The 13,809-nt window shown below is 40.4% G+C and overlaps 1 protein-coding gene across 22 annotated transcripts in view; it reads left to right on the forward strand.

Annotated features, from left to right (window-relative positions):
• The window catches only part of GREB1L (GREB1 like retinoic acid receptor coactivator), a 334,722-nt gene that overhangs the window by 147,954 nt on the left and 172,959 nt on the right, over positions 1 to 13,809 (forward strand). For 2 of the 22 annotated variants that reach the window (XM_054244042.2, XM_054244046.2), the window contains exon 2: positions 11,354 to 11,455. The exons of the other annotated variants lie outside the window; for them this stretch is intronic. The gene's annotated coding sequence lies outside the window, so the exon portion shown is untranslated. The remainder of the gene's footprint in view (positions 1 to 11,353; positions 11,456 to 13,809) is intronic. 22 annotated transcript variants of the gene reach the window in all.

The following is a 13,809-nucleotide window of genomic DNA, read 5'->3' on the forward strand; positions in this document are numbered from 1 at the left end:
TTGAGGCCAGGAGTTCAAAAGCAACATAGGCCACATAGCAAGACCCCGTCTCTACAAAAAATTTTAAAATTAGCTGGATGTGATGGCACATATCCATAGTCCCAGCTACTTGGGAGACTGAGGCAGAAGAATTGCTTGAGCCTGGGAGGTTGAGGTTGCAGTGAGTCATGGTTATGCCATTGCACTCCAGCCTGGGTGATCAACTGAGCAAGACCTTGCCTCAAAAAAATAAATAAATAAATTTCTAGTGATTGTACCACTTTAGATACTTCTTCCCTACCTTTCTTAGGGCCCCAATATTGCTGTTGTGAAATGGTAGCCACACTTGGTTTTAAATAAAAATGAACTATTAGATTCCTCAAAACAAAATCATTAAAATGTGTATTAAATATTAGCTAATAATAGTAATTGTAAGTTTTGCAATAACTATAGTAATCATAGGATCAGATTCATATATTTTGAGAGTTTGTAGCCAAGACCAAGTGAGTGAGTCTTATTTTAATTCAAACTTGGTATCAGTATCTGGGTAAATAGATTTAAGTTCAAAACTTACAATTCTTGAGTTTTGAGCAGGATCTAAACTTTATTATCAGTTCCATGTCTGGTCTGAGTTTTTGGAATATGATAAACTAAAGTGATGGTTTGTGTTTAAGAAACAATTCCAGGAAGAAAATAGCCCAAAAATGTAAATGCAGTCTTTTTTCTCCTTTCTTCATAAAGAGGGAACTGATGATTCTGTTACATTTTGTCTTACGGGATAAAAAAATCACCCCATTTTGATCCTTTTACACTCTATTTTAACACCTTTAAGAAGGCTTTAATTAAAATTGGAGGTAATTCATCTTGATGACACAGAACATTTGAAGAAAAAAGTTTACTAATTAATAAAAAATATAGCCAGTTACAGAAAACATTTCTCTTTTTGTCTTTGTGGGTCTGCCATTAAAAAAGAACAATCAATTTATCACCCCACCAGCTGTATGAATTCAATGGAAAAGAACTTTGGGTTTTCTCCTTTCTAAACTCTTGCTAAGTTGTTTTGGCAGTAAATAAAATTGGTCATTTGTACCTAACATATTTTACTGATGCTCCATTAATCTTAATAGTGTTCTCTCTTTCCCTTTAATAAGCAGGACAGCGGGTTATTATGGGAAAAGTGGAGATGGTAAGCATTTTTTAAATGACCGTTTAATAGGAAAAAGCCATTTAATACTTTGTAGCCTAGCCTTTTTGATAATGGATACATAATCAAAATACCCATGATTGTTTTCTGTTATTTTTTATATTATTTATTAATAGCATATCATACCTTTACCATTAAGAAGAACGTTTCAACAATTTGTGAAGAATATCATGTGTGTCTTTGGATATATATCAAGAAGGTCTTCCTTCCAAAAACAAATGGTTTGTAAGACCAAAATAATCTGAGATGATAGATGAATCAAGGACAAAAGATGTTTTTATTTTTTGGTATTTTGTTTTACATGTAAAAGCTCTATCACACTGCTTCTTATACACAATGATTAAGAGGAAAATAAACTTCTGACTTGAGAGTTTCTCAGCTGGTGGGTGTTTAACCTAATCTTATGAAGGCCTTGATAGCCTCTATAATGTGTTTCACATCTTAAAATAATTCCCTTGTTAAATCATTCTTCATTTTCACAGTGAGAGGATGCTAGATGAGGAAGGCTGCACTGATGTTTCCTCTTGGTCTCCTCTGTTAGGGGCAGGTTTCAAAGGTTAAACTAGCTACAGGTGAAATGTAATCACTAGTGGTTTGGTACCTTTCCAGATCCCACTGGAAACTGTAATAGCCAACTCTGCTCATTTGTAAAGAAAAAAGAAAACTCATTCCCTGAGTAGTGTGGAATGGGAAGCAACCACCCTCTTCTTCCCTCTTACTTAAATAAACAAACTAAATGGAAAAATAAACTTTACTTCACATCTGGTAGAAGGCTTCCTCTTCTGTTGAAAGTTCACATACTCCCTTTGCTCTGCCTGGCCCTGTGAACCAGGTGTCTCCCTTCCTTCTGTGAAGTGACTTGTGTAGCTGCCATAAGGAGAGACCCTGATAGCTTTACCAATAATCCAATAGCATTATTATATAGCAGTAAGCAAAATAAATCCCTCGGCATTGCAAATGACATTGGATGACATTTGCCCCAGCTGCCCGCATACCTGTTAGTAGTAAAGGAACAGGACCTTATGACAGTAATGCTGCAAGAAAACTTTGAATGAGCACACAAATTCTGCTGGGTCCCCCACTAATGTGACTAATTTCACTTTATACAGTGATCTGTTTCCAAAGCAGGATGTTGCAGGCAGTGGCACCATATTTCACAGGCACATTAGCATTTACTTACCATCAGTATACTGATAGTGGTCAGAATTTATCTTTGCTGACTCCCCATGCATCTTTTTTTTTTTTTTTTTTTTTTTGAGACGGAGTTTCGCTCTTGTTACCCAGGCTGGAGTGCAATGGCGCGATCTCGGCTCACCACAACCTCTACCTCCTGGGTTCAGGCAATTCTCCTGCCTCAGCCTCCTGAGTAGCTGGGATTACAGGCACGCGCCAACATGCCCAGCTAATTTTTTTTGTATTTTTAGTAGAGACGGGGTTTCACCATGTTGACCAGGATGGTCTCAATCTTGACCTCGTGATCCACCCGCCTCGGCCTCCCAAAGTGCTGGGATTACAGGCTTGAGCCACCGTGCCCGGCCCTGTTTTTAATGTTTTAATAGGGTTTTTTTTTTTTAGGTGTTATAATAAAGAGCCTAGCTGATAAACAGTGTTTAATCATGTTTAGTGTTCTTGTTCCATGATAGTGCTAGCTTGAGAGGAAACGATAAAGGTCAAATGATACAGGCATCCAGGAAGTGATGGAGAGTGGATGTGATGCTCATCCCAGGACCGAGTTGCTGCTGTCATGGCAAAAAGGCCTTTGGAAACTGGTGCTTATGAGCACCCTTCTTGAGGAATTCTGAGCACTTTGTGAACAGACCATAGAATGGCAAGGGACTTAGGAGGCACCATAACTTACTCGTTTCCATTTTCCAAAGGAGGAGATCGAAGCACAGAGCAGTCAGTTATCCAGTCCTAAAATCAGACAGTGAGAGGTCTTTTTAAAAATTCTTTTCTTTGGCCGGGCGCGGTAGCTCACACCTGTAATCCCAGCACTTTGGGAGGCCGAGGTGGGTGGATCACGAGGTCAAGATATCGAGACCATCCTGGTCAACATGGTGAAACCCCGTCTCTACTAAAATACAAAAATTAGCTGGGCATGGTGGCACTCGCCTGTAGTCCCAGCTACTAGGGAGGCTGAGGTAGAAGAATTGCTTGAACCCAGGAGGCAGAGAGGTTGCAATGAGCCGAGATCGCGCCACTGCACTCCAGCCTGGCGCCTGGTGGCAGAGCAAGACTATCTCAAAATAAAATAAAAAAAATTCTTTTCTTTTTTTCCTCCTTTCTTTTTAATACGTTTGGTTAATCCTTAGAAATAAGCATTTCATTTAATAATTATACACAATTCTGATCTCTTTCTTAATTCAAATAAGTGATTTTTCAAACTCTAATGTCATAGAATCGAACTTAGGGCTGTCTGTTTGCTAAATCCATCAACCCTTTCTGGAGTGTTCAAAATGCCGAATCCTGAGTCCTTTCCTAGACCCACTGACTCATGAATCTCTGAGAGGGGATAAGAGCTCTACATGGCAACAGTGTTCCTCAGGTGATGCTGATGTAGTCCTTGAGCCTAGACTGTGAGAAACACTGCTCTAAAATACTGAATGTAAAGGCTGTTTTACTGCTTCTTGGCCCTTTGGCTAAGATCAAGTGTAAAGGGTGTTTCATTGGCCACACCAGTCTCATCAGGGAAAATTAGTAGAAATTCCAAAGAGATTTTCCGTTCTGTTATATTCACATCAAATACAGCCCATGCTGTAGCAGTTACTGAAGCAAATGGAAATAGCTGTTCTATTCTTCCTTGCTATAATTAGTTTATCATTCAGCACTTTCTACCACCACCATCACTGTCAGACCAGCCAAATGACTTTCAGAGCCTGTCTCTTGGCACCAGGCCTCAGGACTGACCCACTCCACCTCACTTGTCTGTTGATTGTCTTCATCTACAGCTGTGATCACTTGTTTCTCCATGCTGTTTTCTCCTAGGATTTTCCTATGTTTCTTCACTTTTTACCCCAAAATAAAAATAAGTTGATTTTCAACTTAAGCCACCAGCCCACATATCTCAACTCCTTTAGGAGGTTCTTTATATTTTACTTCTCAACAGAGATTTCCCAAGGCAGGTAACAGAATGAAAGGTTATAAGGGAGAGTGAGGATCATATCAGTGGATAAAAAAATTACCAGTTTGAATTAGGTTTATAAATTTATCTTATGAGGCCAGGTGCAGTGGCTCACGCCTGTAATCCTAGCACTTTGGGAGGCCGAGGTGGGCAGATTACCTGAAGTCAGGAGTTCTAGACCAGCCTGGCCAACATGGCGAAACCCCATCTCTACTAAAAATACAAAAAATTAGCTGGGTGTGGTGGCAGGCACCTGTAATCCCAGCTACTTGGGAGGCTGAGACAGGAGAATCACTTGAACCCGGAAAATGGAAGTTACAATGAGCTGAGACCATACCACTGCACTCCAGCCTGGGTGACAGAGTGAGACTCTGTCTCAAAAAAAAAAAAAAAAAATTAGCTGGGCATGGTGGGCGCGTGTATTCCCAGCTACTCAGAAGGCTGAGGCAGGAGAATCACTTGAACCTGGGAGGCAGAGGTTGCAGTGAGCTGAAATTGCACCTTTGCACTTCATCTTGGGCAACAGAGCTGGACTTCATCTCAAAAAAGAAAAATTATCTTATTAAAAACTCTGAAATTTAAAAGGCACATAGTGGAGTCAGAATGTATTTAATTATATAGAATCATGTAAGAGTGGACTCAGAATCCCATATTGTTTCTTCAATTCGAAGCCGGTTTTAGGCTGTCAGCATGACCTCAGATATTTCTAATCAGGGATTTTCACAATTTGTGTAAGTGAAATCATGTTCAAACAACCTAGCATTAGTTATTTCTCCCTTAAATTTTGAATTTTGATTAAAAATTTTGATCACAGTTTGGACCATTTTACATATTCTTTTCTGTGACTGTAGAGAATATAGTGTGGCTTAGCCTGAAAAGCACATGACATAGAGTTTAAAGGACATAGGTTTGAATCTCAGCACTGCTAACTTTCTTGAACAAGTCACTCAACCTTTTTGAGTTTGTTTTCTCATGTAATGAATGAAAGGCTCTATCTCAGAATGTCCTTATAAGAATTAAGTGAACCAAAGTGTATCAAAGCTTTCAAGGCAGTTCTGATATGTTGTTTATAAAACTTTGATTAATTTAAACATTGGTTATGTCTAATGATAATTAGGAAATCTCTCTCAATCTTAGACTAAGATAACATTTTATGAGTCTATTATGTTCATAAGGTTTTTCTTGAACAACCTAAAATAATCACATTCCTACAAAGATCTAGAACCTATAACAATATAATTTTCACTTTTATTCTGATTGCCTTTTACAGTAGATATGTTATTTACAAACTCCAACTGCAACTCACCTCTCTGGCAGCTACCTAAGTAGTATGGGTTTATTTGTGTCTCTATTTTTGCTTCATTTCTCTGCTTCTAAGATCCCTCCCAGTTCAGACCATCCTCCTTGCCCCCACCCTCAGAATCTGATGCTACAGGAATCTAATTGTGGTCCCACTACCACAACCTCTCATAGCAACACAATAGAAAAACATTGGTTTTGGAGTCAGAGGACATGCATTCGAGTATCAGTATTTGGCTACTTACGAGTGTGGTAATTTTATAAAGATTAACAAAGATATTAATAATATACATGAAAGAACTCTACAAAGTAGAGAAGTGTGTTCTTCCCATGGTTAGGGATTTATCTAGGTGGAGTATTAACATTTGTTACGTACCTAATATATGCAAGGTGCTTCACATACATTATCTTCTTTACTATAAGACTATGAATTACGTACCTAATATAATATATATAATATAATATTATATACCTAATATATAATATATTAGGTACGTAATTCATAGTCTTATAGTAAAGAAGGAGGTATTATATTCATTAGGAGATATTATATCCATCTTACAGATAACTAGCCTCAAGCTACATGATTATGAAGTGTTTTTGAAGCATGATCACCACTGCCTGTCTTGGCTTTCAGAGCAGTAATGATCAGGTCATTTTTGGTCCTGCCTTGGCTACCAAGAAGAGAGAAAAGGAGTAGATGAGAAAATGAGAGGAGACACTATGTTTCAGTCAGCTAATAAAGAGCTATCTGAGAAATTGTACTAGTCACTGACTTGATAAGATAGATATTTGCCACTTGTCTTTGTAACGAAACTGGAAAGACAGGAGAGGTCACAGCACTGGCAAGAGTATCTCCAGTTGAAAATTTGTGGTGGGGAGCTATGCCCTTCATCTGTAGTCATCTTGAAATATGACTCAGCCACAAGTCTCTTGATTGCTGTACTTCCCTTGTCCTCTGTCAAACAAATGTGATTGCAAGTGCTCACTGCAGTCTGGGCACAAGGGATCTTCCCACATCAACTTCCAGGGTAGCTGGGACTATAAGTATGCACCACCACACACCCTGATAATTTTTTAAAATCTTTTGTAGAGACAGATTTTTGCTATGTTTCCCAGGCTGGTCTCAAACTCCTGGCCTCGAGTGATTCTCCCACATTAATCTCCCAAAGCACTGGGATTGTAGGTGTGACCCAGTACACCTAGCTACTTATTATAATTTTTAAACCTAAAGGAGCGATGACGCTAACAAGCATTTTGGAGTTCATACACACTGTATTTTTCCAGTGTTTTTCTGCTTGAACACAAACGAAGTGAAAGCTTTCACCTGGCCTGAAAGCTTCAGGTGACACCAGTCCATTAGGTGTAAAGTCTTTCCTTACATGTCATTGCAGCCTTGCTTATGATTCTTTTAGCTTTGACAAAACAATGGGAGTACCTTTCAAAGGGAAAGTGGGAGCTGAACTGCTTTTGTTGGTGGTGAGGGGTCATTGTTATAATCAGACAAAACTGGGGAGATATGATGAGAAATTAATTTCCTGAGAATAGAAATTACAGGGAAAGGTTTTCATTATTAAACCTCAATTTTGGCTTTAGGGTTTTATGATTAGCATTTAAATTATTAGGACCATTTTGTCTATGTGCTTAGAGGGTCTTTAAATGCATTTGTAAAATTTCATACTGATTGATGGACTGAATGATGAAATGATGTCTACAACAAATTTTAATGTCATTACAGACCTTTAAAATGTTAAGATGAAAAGAGAGGAAGGTCAGTGTGTCTGGTTAGTGAATTTTGGTCATGAACATGTTATATTCAAGAAGCATCCTTAGGTCCTTGTTCTAGGCTTCACTGCCTCAAACACAACTTAGATGAGATTATTTTTTCTGTAATAATTACTCTTAAGCACCTGATGATCTAATGAAGACAATTTCTTAATGTGCCAAAATGAGTTCTTTGTATCTTATTTGAATCTTTTGTTGCTTTAAGCTAATCTGCTTTAGGGTTCTCAAATCCAAGCATTTTACAATACAGGCTCTAGCAATGGCATTCATTTGGAATGCTGCCTTTTGTTTACTAGCTTTACTAGACGCTCACTGCTTCCTTTGGTCATCTGGTGTCTTCACTAATGTGATTTGTACTTCTAGGCTCTGTAGGTAGCCATGAGCCTTTATAATAAGTGAGATTTACAATGGGACTCACCACCCTGGCTGCTAATGAAGGCAGCCACAGGGATTTCATTTTGTTTTTTCATCTGTCCCCCAAAAGAGTGGAGGAAAATCGTGCTTTGGGTTTTCAAATTCTCCTTGTTTTCCGTATAATGTTTACAGTTGATTTACTAACCACCATGCAAAAATACAAATATTTTTGTTTAGGAGTCAGAAGTTTCAGCCAGCCCCTCATGCTAATCATTAGAATTGTTTATTATTGAACCTGAAAAGAACAAAGTGAAGTCTCTGTTTAAACTCAATCAATTGGCATTTTACCTTCATCTGTTTTTGTCTTTTTGGAAGATTTTTGACCAATTTGGTTGTTTAAAAAATAAAAAGTGTGTAACTGGGCACCTTGGATTCTGGTACCAGTCTTGCTATTTAGTACCTTAGTCATGGACACTTTTTTGGTTTTTTATCTGGATAAAAAAGAGGTTAGTTAGCAAGGTACATGCAAGAGCCAAGATGATGTTTATATTATTCTTCTAGCTTTCTTTTTCACTACTATAGTGAACTAAAGTGCCCTGATTGGATTTGTGGCACTACCATTGAAAAACAAACTTGTATCTGATAAAATGTCTTGTCTAGCTGTCAAAGCAATAAATGAAAAATGTTAGTGTCATCATTTTAGAAATGATTTGCTTTCTAGATTATAACCCAATTTTATGTAGAGAAGGAGTTGCCTGTATCCAATAGGGAAACATAGAGCCCATGTATTATTGTGCTTCACAAGACAGTGGTTCTCAGGTGTGGTTTAAAGGTCTCCCAAAGGTCATGGAATCTTTGGATTATACAGCAAGAGAAGACATAAGCAACTATTGGGTTCAGTCGTTCAGTTTTACTAATGAGGATCAAGAGGCCTAGAAGTGCATAGTAGTTTGTCCATGGTCACAGAATTTATAGAGCTGCCAGTAGAGGCCAAACTCCAAAGACAAAATGGCCACATACCAGAGTGGACATGTCCTCACTACCTCTTAATGAAACACAGGGAGCAGAAGGTTGAGGAGAGAGATTGGTTTCTTTTGTTTGTTTTTTTGAGACTGTCTCGCTCTGTCACCCAGGCTGGAGTACAGTGGTGCCATCTTGGCTCAATGCAACCTCTACCTCCAGGGTTCAAGCGATTCTCCCACCTTAGCCTTCTGAGTAGCTGAGACTATGGGCATGTGCCACCTCAGCCTCCCGAGTAGGTGGGACCACAGGCATGTGCCACCATACCCGGCTAATTTTTGTATTTTTAGTAGATACCGGTTTGACTGTGTTGGCCAGGCTGGTGTTGAATTCCTGACCTCAAGCAGTCCACCCATTTTAGCCTCCCAAAGTGTTGGGATTACCAGGGGTAAGCCACCAGCCCTGGCCTTGAGTGTTAATTCCAAGTCTGAACACTTAAAAATCACTGCTTGTTAGGGTTAGACATTTGGCTAGTTTCTCCATTACAACTGACAGATTAAAGTCAATCCCATCTCACAGATGTTGTACTGAGGTGATGTTCCTGGAAAGGTTTTGAAGCTACAGCTCCTCCTTTCTGGGAGTTCACAGTTTAATCTGGAAATAAAACAAGTATACAAATAGTACTGTGTGAGTTGGTGGTAATAAAAATGATACAAAACACAAACTGTGACTCTAAAGATTTCAAAGTCTAAAGGAAAGATGGATTTTAATAGAACTTTATAGGCAAGGTGTTTAACAGCTAGTCAAAAGGTAAATTTAGGGTGTTCTGTGAACTCACAGGCAAAGTCTTAAGTCAGACTAAGAAATGGAAGAAACTTATAGTAAAATGCTGGCCAGTGTTCCTATTCTTGAGTTGGTGATTGCTATTGGAGAAAATCCCTCATCTTTGCAGACTGATATCACTCTAAATTCATTGTCCCTATCCCTAAATGCCACCTAAGTATATCTTTGACTGCCCTTGGCTGAGTTCCTTTCCTTTTTATCTAATCAATTATTCCAAATCTATCCCACTCACTAAAAGCCTATACCCACCTGCCCCTTTCTCAGCAGGCTGCATCTCTCACTTGTAAGAGTCCCTGAAGAGTTGCAGTAATTGCCTTGACTTTAGCTAACCCTAAGTACTAGTGAAGCCAAGTTCTTTATCTCCAACCCTGGCTTCCCTTACACTTTAGACCTTATCAGATTACTGCTGGATATTTCCATTTGGATGTTTCACAGCCATTTCAAAACCCACATGTCTCATATTTGTCCAGAAACCTCGCCTTCTTTCTCAGGATTTTTTGAATTAGAAAAGGTACCATCATTTACCCCATTTTGCCTGAAAAAAGAGCTACTCTGGCTGGAACATGCTATATACAGAAAGTATGTCCAGGTAGGAGGCTGCAGTAATCCTTATAATCTTTAACACATTGCATATAATTGTATGAGAAATAGCATTGTCAGGTGATTAAAAACATGGCTTTGAAGTACGATGGGTCTGTGTTTGATTCCTGGCACCATCACTTATCAGTCAGATGTGTGACCTTGAGACAATTATTAAACTTTCTAAGACTGGGTTACCTCATCTGAAAGATGGAGATCATAATAGTACTTACGGGCAAGGCATGGCGGCTCACACCTTTAATCCCAGCACTTTGGGAGGCTGAGGTCAGGAGTTAGAGACCAGCCTGGCCAACATGGTGAAACCCATCTCTACTAAAAATATGAAAATGAGCTGAGCATGGTGGTGTGTGCCTGTAATCCCAGCTACTCGAGAGGCTAAGACAGAAGAATCACTTGAACCTGGGAGGGAGAGGTTGCAACGAGCCGAGATTGTGCCACTGCACTCCAGCTTTGGCGACAGAGTCAGTCTCCATCTCAAAAAAAAAAAAAAAAAGGAGGAAATCCTTACAGGGTATTCTGGGGATTAAATGAGATCTCACATATGAAGCATTCATCATAGGTGTCCCTAACTAAGATCAAGTAGAGCAGAGATCATTTAGATAACTTCTTACTTCTGTAAGAAGGCACTCAGTAAATACTTGTTGAATGAGAAAATGATGTAGTTGCATGCCTAGATTAAGCTACTGACAATAGGGATGGAGAAAAGAAGCAAAGCAAGGCAGAGACCTAGGCGTCTTCCTTAGTTAATTCCTCATGTCATCAATCACTAATTCCCACTGATTTAATTCCTAAATATTTCCCAGGCTCATCCAATCCTCTGTAACCCTCCCATAAGTGCACCCACACAGGCTATTATGACCACTCACCAGGACTGTAGTAGAAGTTTCTATAACACTCTCCCTGCATCCTGTTTTACTTCCTCGTGAGCCCCTAGCAAACTGCCACTGGGGAAATCTGTTCAAAGCTAAAATGCGAACATGTCATTTCTTTGCTTAACACCCATTCTCGGCTATCTTTTATCTACAGGTTCTAGTCTCAGCTCTTCAGACTTAGGCTACATTTCCATCTTTCTTTCCTGCCACACCCTGTCTCACACTTGGGAGTGTAGACCAAGATTACTTGGTCTTGGTCTTATCTTCTGAACATACTGTGCTATTTCATGTCTTCATGCTTCTAAGAGGTTCTGCTTATTCTTGTTCTTTCCACAGCCTCTTCTCTTGTCCTAATTAGGTTTATATTTGTCTGCAAATGACAGGAAACCTGAAACAGCAAGTTAGAAGTTTCTTTCTTCTCAGCATAACAATTTGGAGGTAAGAGTCCAAGACTGATAAAGCATCTCTGCTATCATCAGAGACCCATGGTCCTGTCATGTGCTTCTGCCATCAATGTGTGGCTTCCATCCTTGTTCCCTCTCTTTTCTGCCTACTCTAGGACCTTATTCCATTAGTCATTACCTCTTCCTTTTCTTTAAGGAAAGAACCTCATCCTGCAAGCATTCCTCCTTCTAATTATTTCTTTCTCCCTTCATACCTTTCTGACAATTACCAACCTATTTCCACCCTTATTCACCACACTTACTTCTTGAAAGGATAATCGCATGCTATGGCACATTTTCATTCCTGATCCTATTTGACTTCTCCTACTTTTTAAAACTGTCTACCACTGGCCAGGTGTGGTGGCTCATGCCTGTAATCCCAGCACTTTGGGAGGCCAAGGCAGGGCCAAACTGCTGATCACAAGGTCAGGAGTTTGAGACCAGCCTGACTAATATGATGAAACCCTGTCTCTCATTTAAAAAAAAAGAAAGAAAAAAAAAAATTAGCTGGATGTGGTGGTGGGCACCTGTCATCCCAGCTACTCCGGAGACTGAGGCAGGAGAATTGCTTGAACTCGGGAGGCAAAAGTTGCAGTAAGCTGAGATCATGCCACTGCACTCCAACCTGGACAAAGGAGTAAGACTCTGCCTCAAAAAAAAAAAAAAAAAAAAAAGCTGTCTACCACTGAACAGCCTGACCAATATGGTGAAACCCTCTTTCCACTAAAAATATAAAAATTAGTCGGGCATGGTGGTGGGTGCCTGTAGTCCTGACTACTAGGGATGCCGAGATGGGAGAATTGCTTAAACCCAGGAGGCAGAAGTTGCAATGAGCCTGAGATCGCGCCACTGCACTCCAGACTAGGCGACAGAGCAAGACTCTGTCTTAAAAAAAAAAAAAAAAAAAAAAGGCCGGGGGCAATGGCTTACTTCTGTAATCCCAGCACTTTGGGAGGCTGAGGTGGGTGGATTACCTGAGGTAGAGAGTTCGAGACCAACCTGACCAACATGGAGAAACTCCATCTCTACTAAAAACACAAAATTAGCCAGATGTGGTGGTGCATTCCTGTAATCCCAGCTACTCTGGAGGCTGAAGCACAATTGCTTGAACCTGGAAGGCAGAGGTTGCAGTGAGCCGAGATCTCGCCTTTGCACTCCAGCCTGGGCAGCAAGAGTGAAACTCCATCTCAAAACTATACAAAACTGCTTACCACCTTCCATTTCTCGAGACTCTTGTCCCTCAGCTTTCACCACACTATTCTGCCCCTGGCTCCCTTCCTGCTTCTCCTGCTGCTCCTTCTTCATCTGCTTTGCTGGTTTTCCTCTTCCTTTGTTTGACTTTTTTTCTGTTTGAGACAGAATCTTGCTTGTCGCCCAGACTGGAGTGTAGTGGTGTGATGTCGGCTCACTGCAACCTCCACCTCCTAGGTTCAAATGATTCTTCTGCCTCAGCCTCCCAAGTAGCTGGGATTATAGGAACCTGCCACCATACCTGGCTAAATTTTGTATTTTTAGTAGAGACGGGGTTTCGTCATGTTGGCCAGGCTGGTCTTGAACTCCTGACCTCAGGTGATCCACCCACTTCAGCCTCCCAAAGTGCTGGGATTAAGCGTGAGCCACCATGCCCAGCCCCTTTGCTTGACTCTTTTTTTTTTTTTTTTTTTTTTTTAAGGTGGGGTTTCACTCTGATGGCCAGGTTGGTCTTGAACTCCTGACCTCAGGTGATCCACCCACCTTGACCTCCCAAAGTGTTAGGATTACAGGCGTGAGCCACCACACCCAGCCTGCTTGACTCTTAAATGGCAGTGTTTCTCATGGATTCCTCCTGGACCCTCTCTCACTCCACATACTTCTCCCATCTAGGCAGTCACTAGGTAATCTCACCAGTGTCTAAAGCAGCTGGGCACAGTGGCCCACACCAGTAATCCCAACACTTTAGGAGGTTTAGGTGGGACAATCAGTTGATTCAAGGAGTTTGAGATCAGCCTGGGTAACATAGTAAGACCCCATCTCTACAAAAAATTTAAAAATTAGGCTGAGCATGGTAGATGGAGCTTGTACCTAATCAGGGGTGGATGGAACAGAGAAGAGGAGCCTTTTCATTGTGCAATAAGAAATTCAGGACTTGATCTCAGGATATGAGGACTTTCAGAGGCCCTGGAGACAGAGGTCAGCCACACAGATAGCCACTATGGGCACTGGGTTTTTGTTGTTGTTGTTGTTGTTGTTTTGAGACAGGGTTTCATTCTGTCTCCCAGGCTGGAGTACAGTGGTACAATCATGGCTCACTGCCACCTGCGCCTCCTTGGCTCACGTATTGTCCCAACTCAGCCTCCAGAGTAGCTGGAA

This window comes from Callithrix jacchus, chromosome 13 (assembly GCF_049354715.1).
Source record: "Callithrix jacchus isolate 240 chromosome 13, calJac240_pri, whole genome shotgun sequence".
In the NCBI taxonomy this organism is placed as follows: Eukaryota; Metazoa; Chordata; class Mammalia; order Primates; family Cebidae; genus Callithrix; species Callithrix jacchus.